The sequence below is a fragment of the Mustela nivalis genome (assembly GCF_964662115.1).
Source record: "Mustela nivalis genome assembly, chromosome: 4".
Classification (NCBI taxonomy): Eukaryota; Metazoa; Chordata; class Mammalia; order Carnivora; family Mustelidae; genus Mustela; species Mustela nivalis.
Window position 1 is genome coordinate 143362740 of NC_139023.1, and position 21994 is coordinate 143384733.

The 21994-nt window shown below is 38.1% G+C and overlaps 1 long non-coding RNA gene across 1 annotated transcript; it reads left to right on the forward strand.

Moving 5' to 3' along the window:
• Positions 1 to 46: 46 nt before the first annotated feature.
• Positions 47 to 1124, forward strand: LOC309863773. The gene is made up of 2 exons (XR_014311248.1): positions 47 to 249; positions 863 to 1124. It is a non-coding gene; the product is annotated as an uncharacterized lncRNA (long non-coding RNA).
• Positions 1125 to 21994: the final 20870 nt, after the last annotated feature.

Genomic DNA, 21994 nt, shown 5'->3' on the forward strand with positions numbered 1-21994 from the left:
AGCTGGGCCCACCCCATCCGGCTCGCTTTACACTCTCTGATTGGTCATTTGCAGGGGGCGGGGCTGTAGAGAGGCGTAGAGAGGTGAGAAGGTTAGGAAGAGGAGGAGGTAGTTGGGAGCTGTTGGAACTGGTAGGGGTTCCCGGTGGTCGGTGAACGGGATTCTGGAAGCGGTGACGAAGTGTTTGAAAAGACTTGAGGAATACCTGCTGCATTCTCCTCGCTGTATTCCAGCATTAAGAAAGCCTGGGTAAGAGGTTAGAACCAAGATCCCCGGTTCTCTCTGGGAGTGGATAGGGGAGCCGGAATAAGTCCGTGAAGAACGGGAAACGTCCTCCTGGTTTTTAATCAGTTTTTAGACTCCAGGGGAGGGCTACTTAGTTATTTCTGGATCCTGCAGAACCTTCTGAAGGTAGCTTCATTTTAGAAGCAGCTGTCAGCTATGAATATCCTTTCCGCATTTAAGAACGTGTGTTAGAAACTGTCATACCCTTACATTTCAAAAGGCTTTGACATTCCAACTGACAGTTTATGTGCTTCCAGCTTTTAGCTAAACCTATAGAGCCAGTTTGGTAAATAGGATCTTAAAGCCTTTCAGAACCAATAAACCAAACAGATATCTAACTTCTCCGTTACATATACGGGAAGTGTCCTATATTGTAATTCTCGTTTTCTGAGGGGCAGGCATTGTACTGAATTCTTTACCTGCATTATATCAGTTAATCTGTACAAAAATCCAGAAAGGCAGGCAGTTTTCCATGTTAAGTGAGAAAACAGGTTCAAGTGGTTAAGTAATTTGCTTTTGCTTCTTGAGCTAGTAAGTGGTAAGTGGGAATTCTAACCTTGGTCTCTTGACTCCAAAGGCACTGCTAAGTATTTGACCTGTCAGACTGTACCTGCCACCTGAGAATTTCTGACTAATGACTCTGTGGACAAGAAGACCTCGGTGTTGAGTGCACTTAGCCTGGAATTCTCACAGAGGCACTGAAGGAGTGTTATCTTCCCCAATGTCATCCGTCCTAGCTGAAGTCTGGAGCTGGATTTCTGCCCCCATCTACCAAATCCTTAACATCTCCCTTTTCCAACCTGGCCTCTTTTAATACAAACTGCTTTCTTAAAGCAAAATGGGCCTTTTGTGTGTTCTTCCTAAGGTAATCTACAAAATTAAAATAGTTGTTTATTCCCTAGTTACTAAACTAATGCATATTCCATTGTTAAATTTCAGAAAATAGAAGAACAAAGAAAAGTCACCCTTACCGTGCAACCAAGTATAACCACTACTTACTTTTTGGTACACAATATTTCTTCCCTTGGACATACCGCGCACACAGATTGTCTCTGCGCTTTCAGCCACAGCCACTGGCACCTTTAATCCTTCCTGCTGTGGGCAAACCTATTTCATCCAATGTATGAAACCTTTTGCGATTTTTTCCCTCTGTATTCTTACAGCATTCATGTTGTATGATAATTACCTATTCGTATGTCTTTTGGACCAAGTTCCTAGGAGCAAGCTAAAGTTCTAGAACTATTAGAATAAAGCAAGAGATAGAAGAGACCAGAATGTCAGATGCACAAGTGGTTTCACAGACCAGTTTGTGAACTGGGGTTCATCTATGGTGAAGTTTCTGCAGATCAGCGGAGGAATGAGAAAAGGATATATATAATGAGTTTTCATTTAGTCAAATTTATTCATAAGGATTGTGCTTTATTTTGAAATTGTCTCTTTTATTTCTTGCATGTGATGACAGTTATAGAGCCGTAGTTGTTTTCTAAATATTCTTCCTTGGAAAATAAAATATTGCTAACTTTATTTCCTACCATTTAGTTTATTTTATTTTTGAAATTTTTCTTGGTTCATGAAGTCCTAAAATCTAGTAATCACTGAGATAGAGAATGGCCACCAGTTTCAGCAGTCATAATGCTGGTGTGACCCTAATCTGCTTTCTTTACTTGCTATAGGTATTTTCTGTATTCTTTCTGGATATGACTTAGTCTAAGTCTGAGGATGGATCTGAGCTTGGTGGTGTTTAGAAAATAGGAACTGGTTGTAACTGGCAGATAGTACTAGGGCCAAAAGTAAGATATTAGTCATTCTTTATGAAGTTTATGTAGATAAAATGAAATTTCTGTCACTGTATTATATGAATATATGTAGATGGAATTTTGCCATCCATGTAGGCTGTTTGTGTTAGACTGACAACAGACTAGTTGTTGTCAGTGTGACAAAATAATAAGAGAATTCACTTTGAGGGATCCTGAGAGGTGGGCACTGTTAACCCTTTGGCATGTATTTCCATCTCTCTCTGTAAATATGTCATGGTGGTCTTAAAATATGCTACAACTTCTTTGATGTCTTTCCCATAAAAAGATATACCTTGTGATGGACTTAAATGATTGATTTATACAATAGACTATAGTGAAAGTCATCATAATCCCTATATGTGATGTCAGAGGCTAGGTCACAAAAGGCCATGCAACTCCATCTTGTCTGTTGAAATGCTTACTTTTGGAACTCACAGCCATCATGTAAGAAGTCTGACTACCTGAGTCTGGCGTGGTGTGAAAAGTCCAGAACATTAGGGAGACCTTTTGAAGTACTCTCATTAACAATCACAGCTGATCCCACCCCATCCAGTTAGCCCAGGTACCAGTTACATGAGTGGGGTAGCAGATTTCAGCTCTCAGCCGTTTGAGCCTCCTTCAGCCCGGTCTTGCCAGCTGAGGCCGTAGACTTGTGGACCAGAAGTGTGCCATTCCTATTCTATCTTGTCCTAATTCCTGACTTGGAGAATCCATGGCTTTAAAAGAATTGGAAAACAAGACACCGACTGGGAGAAATATTTGCAAAAAATACATCTGATAAAGGATTATTACCCAAAATGTATAAAGAGCTTCTAAAACTCAACAAGAAAATAAAAACTCATTTAAAAAATGGGCCAGACACCTTAACAGACCTCACCAAAGAAGATAATACAGATGTCAAATAAGTATATGCAAAGAAGTTCTACATTATATCATCATGAAAATGCAAAGTAAAACAAAATGACTTACCACTACACACGTATTTAGAATGGCCAGAATCCAGAACACTGACAAAACCAAAAGCTGGTAAAGATGTGGAGTGAAAGGATTCTTATACGTTGTTAATGGGAATGCAGAATGATACAGCCACTTTGGAAGATAGTTTGTAAGTTTCTTATAAAATGAAACATATTCTTTCCATGTGATCCAGACATTGCACTTGTTATTATTTACCTAAGGGAGCCAAAACCTTATGTCCACACAGAAACCTGCGCATTGAACGTTATAGCATGTTTACTCATAATTGCTAAACTTAAGGAGCGACCAACATGTCCTTCGGTAGATAAATGGATTAGTAAACAGTGGTACATTCAGACAATGGAATATTATTTAGCACTAAAAAGAATTGAGCCATCAAGCTATAAAAAGACTTAGAGGAAACTTAAATGCATACTACTGGGTGAAAGAAGCCAAACTGAAAAGGCTACACATTATGATTCTAACTATGTGCCATTCTGGAAAAGATAAAACTATAGAGACAGTAAAAAATGTCAGTGACTGCCAGATGGGGACAAGGAAGAGATGACTAGGCAGAATACAGAGGATTTTTAGAGCAATGAAAATATTCTGTATATTATAATGATGAATATAGGTCACTGTGCTTTTGTCCAAATTCATAGAGTGTACAACACCAATAATGAACCCCAAGGTAAACAGTGGACTTTGGGTGATTTTGATGTGTCGATAAAGATTCATCCTTGGTAAAAAAAAAGTGCCCTGCTGGTAAACAATACTGATAATGGGAGAGGCTGTGCATGTGGGGGGACAGTGGTTATATACGAATTTTCTGTGCCTTTTGCTCAATTTTGTTGTAAATCTGAAACTGCTCTGAGAAAACAATAAAATCTTAAAAAGAATCCTTAAGCATTATGAAAATGTTTGTTTTACTTCTTTGTTTAGGGGTGTTTTTTTTGTGTCTGTGCCAGGGAATAGATAACTGGAACCATGTCCTTTATATTTGTGTACACTCAACCTATTAGTAAAAGGCTTCTTGCTTAGAATGACTTTTTGCCTGGAACTGACTTTAAGCCTAGAAAAGGCATCTAGGGTTTTCTTTTTTAGGAATATGTTGCCTTCAGAGTCTGATATTGTGCTAACCAATGAAAGAGTTAAGTGAGTGTTAGATTTAAAGGTTGCAAATTCAGGAAAAGGATGTGAGTAGGTCTTTACATTATGCTTAATTCTGTATATGTCATTTTTTTCCTCTTCCCCCAAATCAGACGGAAAATAGCTTACCATGTACCAAATGAAAGGGGAAGAAAATAAAAGTGGAACAAGCTGTAATATCAAACTTTAAAATCTGAACTTTAAAACAGTATTTTTGCCCAGTATTTTAAAACAGTATTTTTTTTAACTTTTATATAATTTTTTATTTTTTATAAACATATATTTTTATCCCCAGGGGTACAGGTCTGTGAATCACCAGGTTTACACACTTCACAGCACTTGGGTACGAGAAGAATAAATGAAACAAGATGGGATTGGGAGGGAGACAAACCATAAAACAGTATTTTAAGTGTCAGCTTTACCTACCACATTGTTCAGGTTACATTTAAGCTTCATTGTGGTTTATTCATATTTATTACATCTGTAAGAGGTAAAGCTGTACATATGTCTATTACTAGATTTCTCATATGTATCTGTATGTCTTTATATAGATTTTGACCTCATCTTAGATGTCTCTCAAGTATCTTTTTGGCTGCACTTGCAAGTTTTGGGGATGTAACAAATATATGAAATGTGAAAATCTGTTTAACATGTTGATGTTAAAAGAAAAATGAATTATATTAGCTTGGAAAAAATTTTCAACTATTTCACGTCATTTTATTTGTTTTGTTTAGTGGTTCTTAGAATTCAGAGCAAACTGGGCTGCCACACAGTTGTGGTCTGCAGTCTATTTCTGTATGGCTCAGGAGCTAAGAGCTGTTTTTACATCTTTTTTTCTTGTAGTAAAATAACAATATAATTATATAAAATTTACCATTTAACTATTTTTAAGTGGTAGTTAACAGCTCACTGGCATTAAATACATACATATTGTGAAACTGCCACCACCAAATCTATATGTGATTTTTTCATTGTCCCAAACTGAAACTTTGTATCTATTTGACACTAACTCCCCATTTCCCCTTTCCCCTAGTTCCTGGTAATCACTATCCTACTTTCTGTTTCTTTGAATTAATCTCCATACTTCATGTAAGTAGAGTCATAAAGTACTTGTCCTTTTTATATCTGGCATATTTCACTTAGCATAATTTTTTAAATATTTTATTTATTTATTTGACAGAGATCACAAGTAGGCAGAGAGGCAGGCAGAGAGAGGGGGAAGCAGGCTCCCTGCTGAGCAGAGAGCCCAATGTGGGGCTTGATCCCAGGACCCTGAGACCATGACCTGAGCCAAAGGCAGAGACTTAACCACTGAGCCACCCAGGTGCCCCTAGCATAATGTTTTTAAGGTCCATTCATGTTGTAGCAGGTATCAAAACTTCTTTTTTTTTTTTAATTTTTAATTTTTTATAAACATATTTTTATCCCCAGGGGTACAGGTCTGTGAATTGCCAGGTTTACACACTTCACAGCACTCACCATAGCACATACCCTCCCCAATGTCCATAACCCTACCCCCCTTCACCCAGCCCCCCCCCCCAGCAACCCTCTGTTTGTTTTGTGAGATTAAGAGTTACTTATGGTTTGTCTCCCTCCCAATCCCATCTTGTTTCATTTATTCTTCTCCTACCCCCTTAACCCCCCCCATGTTGCATCTCCACTTCCTCATATCAGGGAGATCATATGATAGTTGTCTTTCTCCGATTGACTTATTTCGCTAAGCATGATACCCTCTAAGAACTTCTTTATTTTTTAAAGCTGACTAGTATGCTATTTTATGTATATACCATATGGTCTTTATCCATTCACCTGTCAAAGAGCCTTTGGGTTTCCATCTTTTTTTTTTAAACAGATTTTTATTTATTTATTTGACAAGAGAGATCACAAGTAGGCAGAGAGGCAGGCAAAGAGAGAGAGAGAGGAGGAAGCAGGCTCCCCACGGACCAGAGAGCCCAATGTGGGACTCGATCCCAGGACCCTGAGATCATGACCTGAGCCGAAGGTAGAGGCTTAACCCACTGAGCCACCCAGGTGCCCAGGTTTCCATCTTTTGCCTGTTGTGAATATTGCTGGTGTGATATTGGTGTATGTACTTTGACCTTTTAAACCTGACCACGGAGCCCCCCTTTCAGTCTCCTAATGGTGTCTAGAGCTGCTGTGTACACTGGTGTATAAGGGGATATGGAGAACTGTTAGTTCAGTGAGTATAGGGTTTCAGCTTTTTAAGATATAATGAAATTTGGAGATTGGTTGACAATAACGCGAATATACTCACTGCTTTCAAGTGGCTCTTAAATTTTTAGAGTTGTTAAAAATGGAAGAGTAAAAGTTTGCCAACCTTTAGAGTAAATTTTAAAACTTCTTTAATGAATTGTTACTGCTGACTGAATTTCAACATAAAGTTCCTTCATCTCTTCACTGGAGAAGTATTTAAACTTTAGTAGACTTATACTAAATATTTGGGGAACTCTAGTTATTTGATGCCCAAACCAATATTGAAAAAATCATGGTTTTGTCTTTGTTATTCAGTAAGAGTAAGATTCACTGATTTATAATCAATATTCATTAATTTTGAAGGAATCCAGTGGTAAATTCAGAGTAATAGGGCACAAAGGTTCCCTTCTTTAGAGCCAGGATAGAGTGAAAGAAAGGCTCCACTAGGTATAACTAGGCATATAGAGGCTGGAGGCATGGTCCTTTTTACTTTTGCTCTACTTTTCTGATTCAGTTCTGGGTGAGGTATGTCTTTTGAACCCTAGTATGTCCTTAAGACAGAGATTCCCAAACTTTCTTGTTTGATAGCACCTTTGGAATCTCTTAATTTTTTCACGGTGTTCTTGAGCCTAAGAAATACTGCATAGTTTCATTTATTAAGTCATTAGGTCCAGACAACCTAATCATAGACATTCTTAAAATGTCTTGCAGATGTTTCTGTGCTTCTCTCAAAAAGTTAAAATATCCCATGGTGCTTTTTGAGTTCACTCCAGTGTCCTATGCCCCTGAGCACACAATTTGGCAAGTGCAGTCCTAGGGTCATCTACCTGTGTTTCTGACTTGGATTTATTTGTCCTTGCCCTTGCTTCTTGTTTTACCCCAATTACTATTTCCCACATTTCCAGGGTTTGCCTGGTACAATATTTTCTTTTTTTTTTAATTTTAAATTTTTTATTTTTTATAAACATATAATATATTTTTATCCCCAGGGGTACAGGTCTGTGAATCTCCAGGTTTACACACTTCACAGCACTCACCAAAGCACATACCCTCCCCAATGTGCATAACCCCACCCCCCTTCTCCCAACCCCCCTCCCCTGGTACAATATTTTTTGATGACTCTCTGATTACAGATTTAATTTTTACATTCTTGATCAGGTTTCTTGTTTCTTTCTTCATTAGCTTTTATGTTGTTTTTTTTTTTTAATGAAGTTTTTGTGTTTAAATTATTGAAATAAGTATTTAAATGAGAGGAACATTCACCCTCATCTTCTAAAGTGTGTTACTAGAATTACTGGATTAATGACTGTAGGGTTCTTTAGTTTCCTCACAAGAAAAGTGATAAAGTATCTTAAGCCACCTGGTAATCCTTAGTAGTCTATATTGGCCTTTGTCATGAAAGTGAAGAAGATGTAAACAACAACGGGTAAACAACTTGCATGGTAAATAATAAATTGCCTTTACTATAAATTATTACTCACTAGATAACTTTCCAATAGATCTGTCTGGTAGGGAAGTTTTTTTTTTTTTTTTTCTTTCCCCCTTTCTTCCCCCTCTTTTTTCCCATGCTATCTCCATAGATGTTTTATTTTCAGGCTGATTTATGTGATACTTCTGAAATGCCAAGTTATAGGTTAAAAGAAATTTGAAAAACCTTAATAACTTTATTAAGTATTAGATTCAAAACTAGATAATTCAGAAGATTTGGGAGAGAAGGTATTTCGGGTTAGGAAGAAGATTCTATGCATTATAAAAATTTGAGAAAGGAAAAATATTTTTATACTGAGACAAATTATTTTAGAATTGAAACAAAGATCAATATGTCATTCATTTGTACATTAGATGCTAGACTATGGTGATCCCCGTAGAAAGAAGGCTTTGATTTATATGAGGTGTAAGGTGAATTCATGGGAGGATTTTAGTCTACTGTGGAGGAATGGTTTTCTTCAATTATGAGGAGAGCTCCCTATGGGGTAATTTCACGCTGTGAACTGCACTTGTGTAAACTCATATAAAGTGCATGTCCTGTGTGCTTTTACACAGGAAGGATATGATGTTGGAGTAAGAATACCATTGTAGAACCAGTGTTCTGTACATGCATAGCTCTGAATGGAATCCCACTGGGCTTGGGCCAGTGTAATCAGTGCTTTTATTTACATATCATCGTTATTACGTAGAGGTAGGACTAGAATTTTTTGCTGCTCTTTTGTAAATCCTATGATTTATGCTTTCCAATTTTCTCATTTGGGAAGGGAGAAAAAAACAGAAGAGCAGTGTCGTTGTTTTTTCCCTTCCTGCTTGATAATTCTCCCTAGAACTCTTTCTAAGTCAGGATATAAGAGTCGGGCAGTTGTTCCACAACTAATCTTTTTCAACTCCCCCTAATCTCAGGGGGCCCCGTTTTATAATCAGTGTTCCCAGGAAAGAAGATTTATGTGGCAAAAGTACCTTGTTTCATATATTTTCTATTGCTGCCAAACAAACTATAGTGGCTTAATATCTATTATCTTAGAGTTCTGGAGGCAAGTACCTCAAAGAGCTAAAGCCCAGGAGTTGCCCAGGTAACAGTTTTTTTCTGGAGGATCTAGGGAGAATGTCTTTCCTTGCTCATTCAAGTCATTGGCAGAATTCAGTTCCGTGAAGTTACAGGACTAAAGTTCCTGTCTCTGCTGGTTGTCATCTGAGGGCTATCCACAGCTTCTAGAGGATGTCTACATCCTTAGTTTATGGTCTTCTTCCTCTGCCTTCAAAGCAGCAACAAAAGCTGAGTTCTTTTTGAGAGTCCCTTCTTTTTTCTTCATCTTATACTTTTATTTATTTTTAAAAAGATTTTATTTATTAAGAGAGAGTGAGAACACACAAGCTAGGGTTAGGGGCAGAGAGACAGGGACAAGCAGACTCCCCACTGAGCAGGGAGCCTGGGATGATATCTTGAGCTGATGACAAATGCCAAACCAACTGAGCCACCCTAGTGCTTTTAAAAGACCCATGTGATTAGATTGGTACCACCCAGATAATTTAAAATAATCTCAAGGTCCTTAATCTTGAAAATCCTTTTTGCCATGCAAGGTAACATATTCACAGGTTTTGGAAGTAGGACATGAACATCTTTGGGGCCTATTATTCTGCATATCACATCTGGTGATGTTAATAAATGACCTGACACTGGAAAAGGCTTCAACTTTTGGTCAGTCCACCGAAATGTCAGTTTCATACATTGCATATGGATATCTATAGCTTCCTTTGCTATGCTGAATTCAGACTTTCTTATATATAAGTATAAATAATAAGTATTAGGGGGATAATTCATAATATACAAGCATATAGAATAAAGGGATAGAAATAAAGGAGATAAAGAGATGGAAGTTTTCTCTTACAAAAATGACAAAAAACAACTGCATGTTTAAATGCTGATGGGAGGGAATCAGTAGAGAAGGAGAGGGAAGGATGGTGCCTGGAAGTAATTCCCCCACATCTTACCTGTTTGTCTCTTCTGCCACAGTAAAAGATTTGTGGTTAGGCACAAGGCCACATAGCTAGAAAGTACATTTCTCAAACCCTTTGGAGCTAAAGTTCTGAATAGTGATAAGGTTTCTCCAGTGATGCATCCTCTGGTGTATAGAAGGCAGAATGAGGTGTCCAGCACAGCTTGGTCTTCCAGCAGCATTCTAGAGTTCACAGTGAAACTGGAGGCAGTGGCAGCCTCTTGATTTGATACTCTAAAACCTTTCATTGGTTGCTGGCTCTGCTCCCACCTAATTATGCCCTCTAGGAAACCCTAGAGGCTACTTCTTTAACCAAGCACTGGGTAAGGGATCAAGAGGGCATCTCTCTCAGGCTCTCCTGACATCCAGAGAAGACGGTGGGAAATGCCACAGAAATTGCATTTCCTGATTACAGTGGGAAAATGGAATTTGAGAGGGGAAGGAGCTAGTTGGTAGATCCTAGCAAAGACATGTTTGATGCAGTTAGTACAATGAATCCACAGAGACTAGTAATAGGGGTGTTCTGGAATGAATGGGCACCTCCTCAAGTTCTGGTTTACATAGAAGGAATACTTTGAGAAGGAAGAAACTAACTAGCTGGGAAGAAACTAACTAGACATCACTGTTGGGATTTATCACCTCTAACCAGGCTCACAAAACTAAGCCAGTGTACAGACCTGAAGCCCCGCAGCAGAGGAGGGGGCTACTTGCCTCTGCAAAAGAACCCTGCAGGAAACTATAGTGAAGGAAGCTATAAAGTGAACCTCCACGAGGTGGAGAAGAGCTTTCTGCAGAGTGACCTGTAGCTATTTACCCACGGGACTGCGCACTGAGGAAAGGGAAATACCCAGCACTTCTGAGAGTTATGACATACTGACTCTGATTTTACACTGATCCCCCAAAACCACAAACACTACAAAAGTCCACCAAAGTAGGTGCTTATGGACGTCAGGCTTTACATAAGGTCCTGACCCAAATTCAGCTAACAGTGGGTCTAGTGGAAACTGCAGATTCACACTATGTTTATTATTACAATTACAGGATATATGGTGAGAGTGAACACACATATACTTGATAATTAACAAAGCAACCATTCTGGTTCCCTGTCCTCCAGAGTGAAGCTATTATGAAAGGAAAAAACATCTAGAGTCTCTGGAACTCTTGCTGTACAATACACCAATGGTAATTGGGAAGCAATACTTTGGAAGGGATTGTAGAAATTACCACTGCCATAAAAACCGTGAGAGAGGCAGGGATAGTGATTCCTATTATATCTGCATAAAATGTTTCTTGTGACCAGAGAAACAGCCTGAAGGGTCTTGGAAAATGATAGATTATTGTTGACCTAATCAGATTGTATTGTTCATTGCAGCTATAGTTATAGATGTATATTGACTGGAACAAGTCATCACCCTAGCACCTGACATGTGACCAATGATCTGGCAAATGCATTCTTTTCCCACCCAATCAGGAGAAGTTTTCATTTAGGTAGCAGAGACTATGCTATACTTTTAATTAATTGTGTTTTTCGAACATCACATTTTTCTTTTTACATTGATTTTTTGCAATGTTAATTGAACCTAGTGAGCAGGAAGTAGAAACTATGTATACCGAAGGGTAGGAGACAAACTGTGATAGTTCAGGGCCCTGCCACCTTGATGAAGTTTCAAGGGGTTCAGTGGTTTGAGGCATATTAGGAGATCCCTACTACAGAGAGATAAGTGGCAATACCTTGCACCAACTACTGCAAAGAAAGGCATGTGTATAGTGGATTTTGATGGCAATCTATACCACATTCGGGCATGCTGCACCACTCCATTCATGAGATAAGCCATCAGCTGCTAATTTTAAGTGGGTCCTGGAACAAGAATGAGCTCTGCAACAGGTCCAGGCTGATGTGCCTGTTGGGCCTTAAGGCAGAGCATATCTAATGGTGTTAGAAGTGTGCCTAGAGGAAGTTCATGCTATAACTGTTCTTCTTTTGAAAAGCACTTCTTGAAATCAAAAGAAAGGTGGGGTGGCAATCCTTATATCAGACAAATTAGATTTTAAGCCAAAGACTATCAATAAGAAATGAGAAAAGACACTATATCCTACTGAAGGGTCTATCCAACAAGAAGATCTAACAATTTTAAATATCTATGCCCCTAACATGGGAGCAGCCAATTATATAAACCAATTAATAACAAAATCAAAGAAGCACATTGACAATAATACAATAATAGTAGGGGACTTTAACACCCCCCTTACTGAAATGGACAGATCATCTAAGCAAAAGATCAACAAGGAAATAATGGCTTTAAATGACACACTGGACTAGATGGACTTCACAGAAATATTTAGGACATTCCATTCCAAAGTAACAGAACACATATTCTTCTCTAGTGCACATGGAACATTCTTCAGAATAGATCACATCCAGGGTCATAAATCAGATCAGGTATGGACCAACAGTACCAAAAGATTGGGATCATTCCCTGCATATTTTCAGACCACAGTGCTTTGAAACTAGAACTCAAACACAAGAAGAAAGTTGGAAAGAACTCAGATACATGGAGGCTAAGGAGCATCCTACTCAAGAATGAATGGGTCAACCAGGAAATTAAGAATTTAAAAAATTCATGGAAACATGGAAATGAAAACACAACTGTTCAAAATATTTGGGATATAGCAAATGTGTTCCTAAGAGAAAAGTATATAGCAATACAAGCCTTTCTCAAGAAACAAGAAAGGTCTCAACTACAAAATCTAACCCTACACTTAAAGGAGCTGGAGAAAGAACAATAAATAAAACATAAACATATCAGAAGAGAAATAATAAAGATCAGAGCAGAAATCAATGAAATAGAAACGAAAATAACAGTAGAACAGATCAACAAAGGTAGGAGCTGGTTCTTTGGAAGAATTAATAAGACTGATAAACCCCTGGCCAGATTTATCAAAAAGAAAAGAGAAAGGACCCAAATTAATAAAATCATGAATGAAAGAGGAGAGATCACAACCAACACCAAAGAAATACAATTATAAGAGCATATTATGAGCAACTATATCCCAGCATATCTGGAAGAAATGGATGCATTCCTAGAGACATATAAACTACCAAAACTGAACAAGGAAGAAATAGAAAACGTGGACAGACCCATAACCAGTAAGGAAATTGAAGCAGTCATCATAAATCTCCCAAACAAACAAGAGCCCAGGGCCGGACGGCATCCCAGGGAAATTCTACCAAACATTTAAAGAATAATTAATACCTAGTCTCCTGAAACTTCAAAAGAAAGAAAGAAAGAGAAGGAAAACTTCCAAACTCATTCTATGAGGCCAGCATTACCTTAATCCCAAAACCAAAGACCCCATCAAAAAGGATTACAGACCAATATCCCTGATGAATAAGGATGCAAAAATTCTCACCAAAATACTAGCCAATAGGATGCAGCAGTACATTAAAAGGATTATTCACCACAACCAAATGGGATTTATTCCTGGACTGCAAGGTTAGTTCAATAGCCACAGATCAATCAATGTAATCAATGTAAGATCCATATGATACTCTAAATAGATGCAGAAAAAGTATTTGACAAAATACAGCATCTTTTCTTGAGCAAAACTCTTCGCAGTGTAGCAATAGAAGGTACATACTTCAATATCATCAAATCCATCTATGAAAACCCACAGCAAATATCATTCTCAATGGGAAAAAATTAAAGCTTTTCCCCTAAGGTCAGGAACATGTCAGGGTTGTCCGCTATCACCACTGCTATCCAACATAGTACTAGAAGTCCTAGCCTCAGCAATCAGAAAACAAAACAAAATAAAAGCATTTGAATTGGCAAAGAAAGAGTAAAACTCTCACTCTTTGCAGGTGATATGATACTTTATGTGGAAAATCCAAAAGACTCCAATCCAGAACTGCTAGAACGCATACAGAAATTCAGTAAAGTGGCAGGATATAAAATAAATGCACAGAAATCAGTTGCATTTCTATGCACCACAGCAAGACAGAAGAAAGAGAAATTAAGGAGTTGATTCCATTTACAGTTGCACCGGAAGCCATAAGATACTTAGGAATAAATCTAACCAAAGGAGCAAAGAATCTGTGCTCAGAAAACTATAAAATACTTATGAAAGAAATTGAGGAAGACACAAAGAAATGGAAAAATGTTCAATGCTCAAGGAATGTCTATGCTACCTAGAGCAATCTATACAGTTAATGCAATCCCTATCAAAATACCATCAACTTTTCAAAGAAATGGAAGAAATTATCCTAGAAAGAGCTATGACCTTCTCTGGAGGAATGACCTCATCAAGGGGAGCTGAATCAATGCTCAACCTCACTCTCCTCCCTTTCTCTGATCTTCTTTCATGCCTTCTTTGGGCCAAACTGGAAGTCCGAGAACAAGGAAGCCTGTTGATACAGTCCAAACAAACTGTCCTCCCAGGGCATGGAACACAGCAGAAAAGGGAAGAGAATTTGGAATGACAAATGGAAGAAATCCAACCCAGCATAATGAAACAGTATTTAAAAAAAAAAAAAACTTAAGCTTAAAGTATTCTGACTTCCCAATGCTTCCATTGCTGGCTGACTTTTTTATTGTGAGAGGGAATGAGCTGGAAATTAGATGTTTGGGACATAAATCTGCCTAAATTTAGATAATCAAGGGTATTATTTATTTTTATTCCATACCTATATAAATATGAACGATTTACGTCATCTTACTTGCTAGTGTCCTTCTGAAACTGGGGGATACTTTCCCATCATCACTCCTATTTTACCCACAGACAGTATGATCCATTATGATTTTTGAATATGCCCTCATTTTTATGTGGCCCGCTGCAGATTTGACCCAATTATTTCAGCCATTTTCACGTTTGATTCTCATCACTATGGGGTGAATGAACCGTGTGGCCATCTCCACTGATTATGATGGGGCTCGCATTGACGAGATTAGAGGAGCCACAGCCTGGGCATTCTGCACAGGAACATTCTTCTCAAGAATCAGTCTAAAAAAATCAGTAGAAGGGAAGATGCTGAGCCTTTCAAATTCTTTTCCATTTGACTTTTCAGCCACACTGTCACCAGCATTTTTTAAGCTAATACAGTAGGACAGGTATACTGAAATAAGTGCCCTGCATCTTTGGAAAAAGCAAATGGGGGAAAATATCCAGATCTGAAGTTGAGAGCCACACCGAACTGACCATGCTAGTTAATCTCAGGGAGTCCCCAACTGCACAATGTATATTTTCTGAAAGAGGTGAAGCAAGGCCGTGAGAGCAAATTTTGACACTGACGACTAGTAAAATTTTATGCAAAAATATACCAAAGTGAATCTTGGTGGTCCAGTTTTTTATTTTTCCCCAAAGGTGGTTTATAAAGATAGACACTTTCTTATTGATATGAACTAATATTTCTATTTTTAACATTTATTTTTAATTTCATACATACTATGTATAATACCAAATGAATATATAATCAGGTATTTTATATATTTATGTTAAATTAGTTGTATTATATGTAAATTTATATATAATACATATTATATATGATATATGTATACATATTATAATATTTATTGCGGAGGCCACAAAATCCAGGTTATTGCTGATTTAAAGAAAAAGTTTCCTTAGTCTTAACAACATTTCAAGAAAAGGTTAGGAACCTTACAACTCATCTCTTTGCTGCTATTTCCATCACTTTTTTCTTTTACTTTTGCTTAATAGGAACCCATTACTCATGCTTTTAAAGCTTTTCCGTCACAGTATTCCTAATAGTGGGAAAGAGTGAACATGTCCTTCCCAGGGGTCTGAGATAGCACCTGAAGGTACTGCAAGGAAGAAATTTCTGTCATTTTATGTTTTTTAGAAGTTTTTTCTTTTTTTTAAAATTCCAGTTAGTTAACAGACAGTACAATATTAGTGTCAGGTGTATAATACAGTGATTCCACACCTCCATATATCCCCCAGTGCTCATTACAAGTGCCCTCCTTAATTCCCATCACCTAGTTCGCCCATCCCCCTTCCACCTCCCATCCAGTAACCATCAGTTTGTTCTCTATACTTAAGAGTCCGTTCTTTGGTTTGCCTTTCTCTTTTTTTTTCTCCCATTGGTTATTTATTTTGTTTCTTAAATTCCACATATGAGTGACATCATATGGTATTTGTCTTTCTCTGATTGACCTTTTTTGCTTAGAATAATACTCTCTAGCTTATTGCAAAGGCTAGATTTCATTTTTTTAAAATCTCATTTCATGTTTTGTTTGAAGAATCTAGTTATATATACACACATATAATGTGGAAATTAAAACAAATATATGTGCATATGTTTAAATTACTATATCAGTAGATCTGGTAAAATTTTTGTCATTTATTTCTTGTGGCTTTGAATATGCCCCAAGACATTGCCAGTTATTTTATGGACCAAGTTTGAGATTCTGGGCATGCAGATTTCCTAAATATCTTTCAGTCAGTGAACAAATATTTACCCATTATTATTTGGCACTGAACTAAGCACTTGAGTTACTATGGGGAATGTGGCATCCTGATTTCTTCCTCTGTACCTTCAACTGTGCGGGCCCCTTATATAGAATTCCCAACCCCCCTTTCTTCCCACCTAGTCAAGTCCTGTCTGTGGATGTATCTCCGCATCCCACCTCACTCTGATTTCCTACAGTTCTGAGAAGACAAGACTATTTCTCTATTGGAAATAGGTGCCTCCCTCAGGCACCTACCACTAAGTTGACTGAGTAGGGGGTGATATAAATTTCAAGGCCTCTTCCTAAAACTATTGCTGATATGTACATTAACATGCCAGCAAAGAGTGTTTCTTATACCAGCTAGGCTGAATTTCCCAAGTCAGTTGAGTAATTCCTGCCCCTTTTCATTGCTCCCATAAATTTGCAGAGTGGCAGAGGATCTATGCCTCTTCTCTGGAGCACAAACATGGTATGGCTGACTATGTTCCTCATAAGCAGTTGGATGGTAAGAACTTGGGGGGTATTGGGTACATCTTCTTTTCCTTGTGCTGTTTCTTTGAGACAACTCTGTGTTATACAATCCTGGTTGTCCTCAACAGGGTGCTATTTAGACATTTATTCTTACAGAGACTTATTATTTAGATGTTTTTTGTGTCTTTGTAGAAAGTGACCAGGCTGTCTTTTACTTCATTAAAATGGGATCTAGGGGGGCCTGGGTGATGCAGTTGATTAAATGTCTGACTCTTGGTTTTGGCTCAGGTCATGATCTCAGGGTTGTGAGATTGATCTCTGTGCTGAGCGTGGAGCCTGCTTGAGATTCATTTGTACTATTCTGAGAGAGTGGAATAATATCTCCTATGAGTGTCCCATACCTCTTATCCAGCCTATATGCCATTGCTCCTTTACTCTTACATGCATTAAATATAATGCTCAACTCAAAAGTATTGAATGAGTGAATGAATGAATGAACAAATAAATTATAGGAATAAGTGTTAAAGTCCAGGGTTTCAATGTACCCCATGATACTTTTCCTCCTTTTCTTACTTTCCTTCCCTCCCTCCCTCCCTTCCTTCCTTGGCTCCATTCCCAGCGCAGAGCTAAAGGTGGGGCTTGAACTCACAACTCTAAGATCATGACCTGAGATGAGATCATGAGTAGGCTGCTAAACTGACTGAGCCACATGTGCCCCTTTCCCTGATACCTTTTCTGACTGGTCCAGGCCTCAGCGTTATTCCCTATTCTGTGTCATTCATTAGTGGCTAAAATAGGCTAGCATAAATGGTTGATTATATTCCATGTTTATAGTCTGTCCACTCAACCAAATTTAAAAGGCTGAGACTTTTAGGTTTTTAATCCATTTTGAATTTGTTTTTGTGTATGGTATAAGAAAGTGGTTCAGTTTCATTCTCTTCCATGTTAGTGTCCAATTTTCCCAACACCTTTTATTGAAGAAACTGTCTTTTTCCCATTTAATATGCTCTCCTGCTTTGTTGAAGATTAATTGACCATATATTTGTGGGTTTTTTGTTGGGGGGGGGTGCTTTCTCTTCTTTCTATTGAGCTATGTGTCTGTTTTTGTGTCAGTACCATACTGTTTTGATAACTACAGGTTTGCAGTGTAACTTGAAGCCTGGAATTGTGATGCTTCCAGCTCTGCTTTTCTTTTTCAAGGTTGCATTGGCTATTTTGGGTCTGTAGTGGTTCCATACAAATTTTAGGATTGCCTGCTCTAGCTCTGTGAAAAATGCTATTGGTATTATAATAGGAATTGAAACCATAAAAGTCCTGGAAGAGAACACAGGCAGTAACCTCTTTGACATCAGCTATGGTGACTTCTTTCTAGATATGTCTCCTGAGGCAAGGGAAACAAAAGCAAAAATAAACTGTTGGGACTTCAAAATGAAAAGCTTCTGCATAGCAAAGGAAACAATCAACAAAGGCTGAAGTAGATATTTGCAAATGACGTATCTGATAAAGGGTTAGTATCCAAAATATATAATGAACTTATAAAACGCGATACCCCAAAAATGAATAATCCAATTAAAAATGGGCAGAAGACATGAATACATATTTTTCCAAAGGGAAAAAAAAAGATGACCAAGAAACACATGAAAAGATGTTCAAAATCATTCACCACCAGGGAAATACAAATCAAAACGACAATGAGATATCACATCATACCTGTCAGAATGGCTAAAATCAACAACACAAGAAACAACAGGTGTTGGCAAGGTTGTAGAGAAAGAGTAACCCTCTTGCACTACTGGCGGGAATGCAAGCTAATGCAGCCACTCTGGAAAATGGTATGGAGCTTCCTCAGAAACTTAAAAATAGAGCTACCCTACAATCTGAAATCATACTACTAGATATTTACCCAAAGAATACAAAAATATGAATTCAAAGGGATGTATACACCCTGATGTTTATAGTAGCATTATCTACAGTAGCCAAGTTATGGAATCAGCCCAAGTGTCCATTGACTGATGAATGGATAAGGTGTGGTGTATATATACACAATAGAATATTACTAAGCCATAAAAAAGAATGAAGTCTTGCCATTTACAATAACATGGAGGGAGATAAAAAGTATTATGCTAAGTGAAATAAGTCAATCAAAGAAAGACGAATACCGTATGATTTTACTCATCTGTGGAATTTAATAAATAAATGATCATAGGGAAAAAAATGAGGGAGGCAAATCAAGAAATAGAGTTAACTGTTGAGAACAAACTGATGATTACCAGAGGGGAGGTGGGTGGAAGAATGGGTGAAATAGGTGATGGGGATTCAGAAGTATATTTGTTGTGATGAACATCGAGTGATGTATAGAAGTGTTTAATCACTATATTGTACACCTGAGACTAATACCATACTGTATGTTAACTGAATAGAATTTAAATAAAAACTTTAAAAAGAACAGGCTAAGATTGTGTTTTATATGCTTACTTTTTTCTACTTTATTATTGCATGATCAATATATATTGGTTGCTATTGATAATGAAATTCTTGCAGGAAAAGAAACAATGAACTTCCAAGCTGTTGTTGCATTTTGCTTTTACCTTTCTTTGTGGTAAAAAGTTCTTGAGTCTGAAGTAGTATTGGTAGCAATTTATGTGATTATATCAAGTGTGGGTTTTATTTTAATTATGCTAAACCAAATGAACTTGAAGAGGGAACACAGCTTTTCTCTTGCTACATGTAAGAAATTAAAAGTCATTTTTTACCATATTTACTATAGTGGATGATCAAGAGTACAGGGGCTGTATGGAATAGAAAAAAGAGCTCTGTACCAGGAGTCAGAGCTTTTCTCCAGATGTGTATTGTAGGTGATCATTTTGTGTCTTTGCTACTTGTGAAATGGGAAAGGAGGTAATACAATATGGCATAGTGGTTTTTAAGAACTTTAAAAAATGTTAAGTTTTGTTGAAATGCAATCTTGGGGGAAAGCCCATCACATACTGACATTCAGATAAAGCTATTGGGGCTTCTTGAAACACTGGAATCCACTGGTGTAGTACAAAGAGTAATCTTTAGAACCAGACCAATCTTACTACTTGTGCATGCTGGGACATTCAGTAAGATATCTTCTCTCTGAGCCTCAATTTCCTTAAGTGTAAAATGGAAACAAAAAGGAAAACAACCCCAAAGGGTTGATATAAGCATTATTTGAGATAATACATAGAGCCTGTTATATTAAGAGTAGCTCCCTATGCAGTGGACATATATGAGCTGCTTTGTTCAAAAATACTTTACTTTCCTCTGACTACTGCTCCTTCCTTCCCAATGCACATGGTACAGCAGGAGCAGCAATATTATAAGATGACCCAGTCTGCTGGCCAGTGAGTCCTTTCTCAGCATGTCTTAGGCTAGGCACCAAGAGACAGAACTTGGAGAATCTCTCCAGTTAACACATTTGAGGAAGCTGTAGGAAACAAAACTCAAGAGGGGTGCCTGGGTTGCTCAGTCAGTTAAGTGTCTGCTTTTGGCTCAGATCATCATCTCAGGGTCCTGGGATTGAGCCCCATGTTGGGCTCCCTGCTCAGTGGGGAGTCTGTTTGTCCCTCTCCCTCTCCCTCTGCCTCTTCCAGCCCTGCTTATGCTTTCTCTCAAATAAACAAATAAATATTAAAAAAACGAACAAACAACTCAGGAGTTTTCAGCAGTGTGCATAGGTTTCCTGCAGGGGAACAAGTCCGTCTGTGGAGAGGAAGGTAAAGAAGCAGGTTAAGTCGAGGCCAACAGAGGCAAGGCACTGAGAGAGGTGATGGTGTTGGAGTTCCTGTTTTCTAGTATTCCCGAGACCTAATCTCATTCCTGTCCTCAGTTCTTGGAGGAGTCCTAGGATCAATAAATCCCTCTATTACCAAGCTAGTGTGCAGGATGATGGTATGACTTCTCATTAAACTGGGAATTACATTTCCCAGAATCCTCTTCTGTGCACAATTCTCAGAGTTGGCTAAAGAGAAACTTCCACAAGATTTGGAAGGTTGAAGAGAACCAAAGACCATTATTTTCAGAAGAGCATCCTGGTAAGGCAGACAGACACAGAGGTGCCTCAGATCCCATCTTATTCCAGCTCTCCTCCACACTGTCCAGTTTTCAACTGCTGACCCTGCTCATCCAAAGCAGGCATAATTCTTTCCTATCCCCTTATGCAAAAACTTGGCTGCAGGCCCACAGAGGTCATAGCTCCACAGAAGGAATATTTGCTCCCTTCACAGTCCCACCGAAGGAGCTGCATATAGTTGCTTCTCAGATTTCTCTGCAACCTCCAACTAACCCACTCATGCCAATGCTTTTTGAGAACTAGTTAGAGACTCTCTCTCAAATCCTTTGACCTTCACTTCCTCAGCTATTCCCACATTTGTGTGTGGCTTATTTTCTGTAATAAATCTCTTATTCCCATAATACTCTAGTGACTCTGCTTCTCTGGTTGAAGTCTGATTGCTACAGCCAGTTTGTTTTTCTTTCACTTGCAGAGAAACCAAAAGGATATATATATTTTAGATTTTTTTCACATTCTTTAAACAAAAAAACCCTCACAGAGTAAAGGGAAGTATCAAGATAATGCTTTTGAAAAACATAGAGATTTTGGAGCAAAGCATTCATAAGTTTTCTCACGTTATTCTTTTTTATACATAAACAATGGGTTGATAATAACTCATGGTGATTTTGTTAAAATTGCCCAATATGTCTTGAACCTCTTGAGTCAAACAGGAAAATCAGTGTGACTTTTGCCTCTTCCAGAGCTGTAGGTAATAACACTTTGAGGAAGGTACATTAGGAAGACACCAGTGTTGCAGGAGTTTTCTGTCTTTAGTGGCCACAGTTCTTGGTCACTCTGCTTCAAAGAATAAAAAGGGGTAGACCAGACAAATAATGGGGGCAGCAAAGTAAAGTTTATTGTGCAATAGTACATGCTCCCAGAAAAGGAGGTGGTCCCAAAGGATTGTCCCCAGAGTTTCTAAGTTTAGGTGGTTTTATGAGCTCTTTTGCAGAGCTATCTTAAGCATTCAGGGTACTCAGTCCTGCCAATCAGGATTTTGGTCACATATCAGTCTACCTATTGGCTTAATGTCGATGTGTGGAGGGTCTTTTTTGCTGACATCTTGAGGCTTAAGTCTTTTTTTTTTTTTAA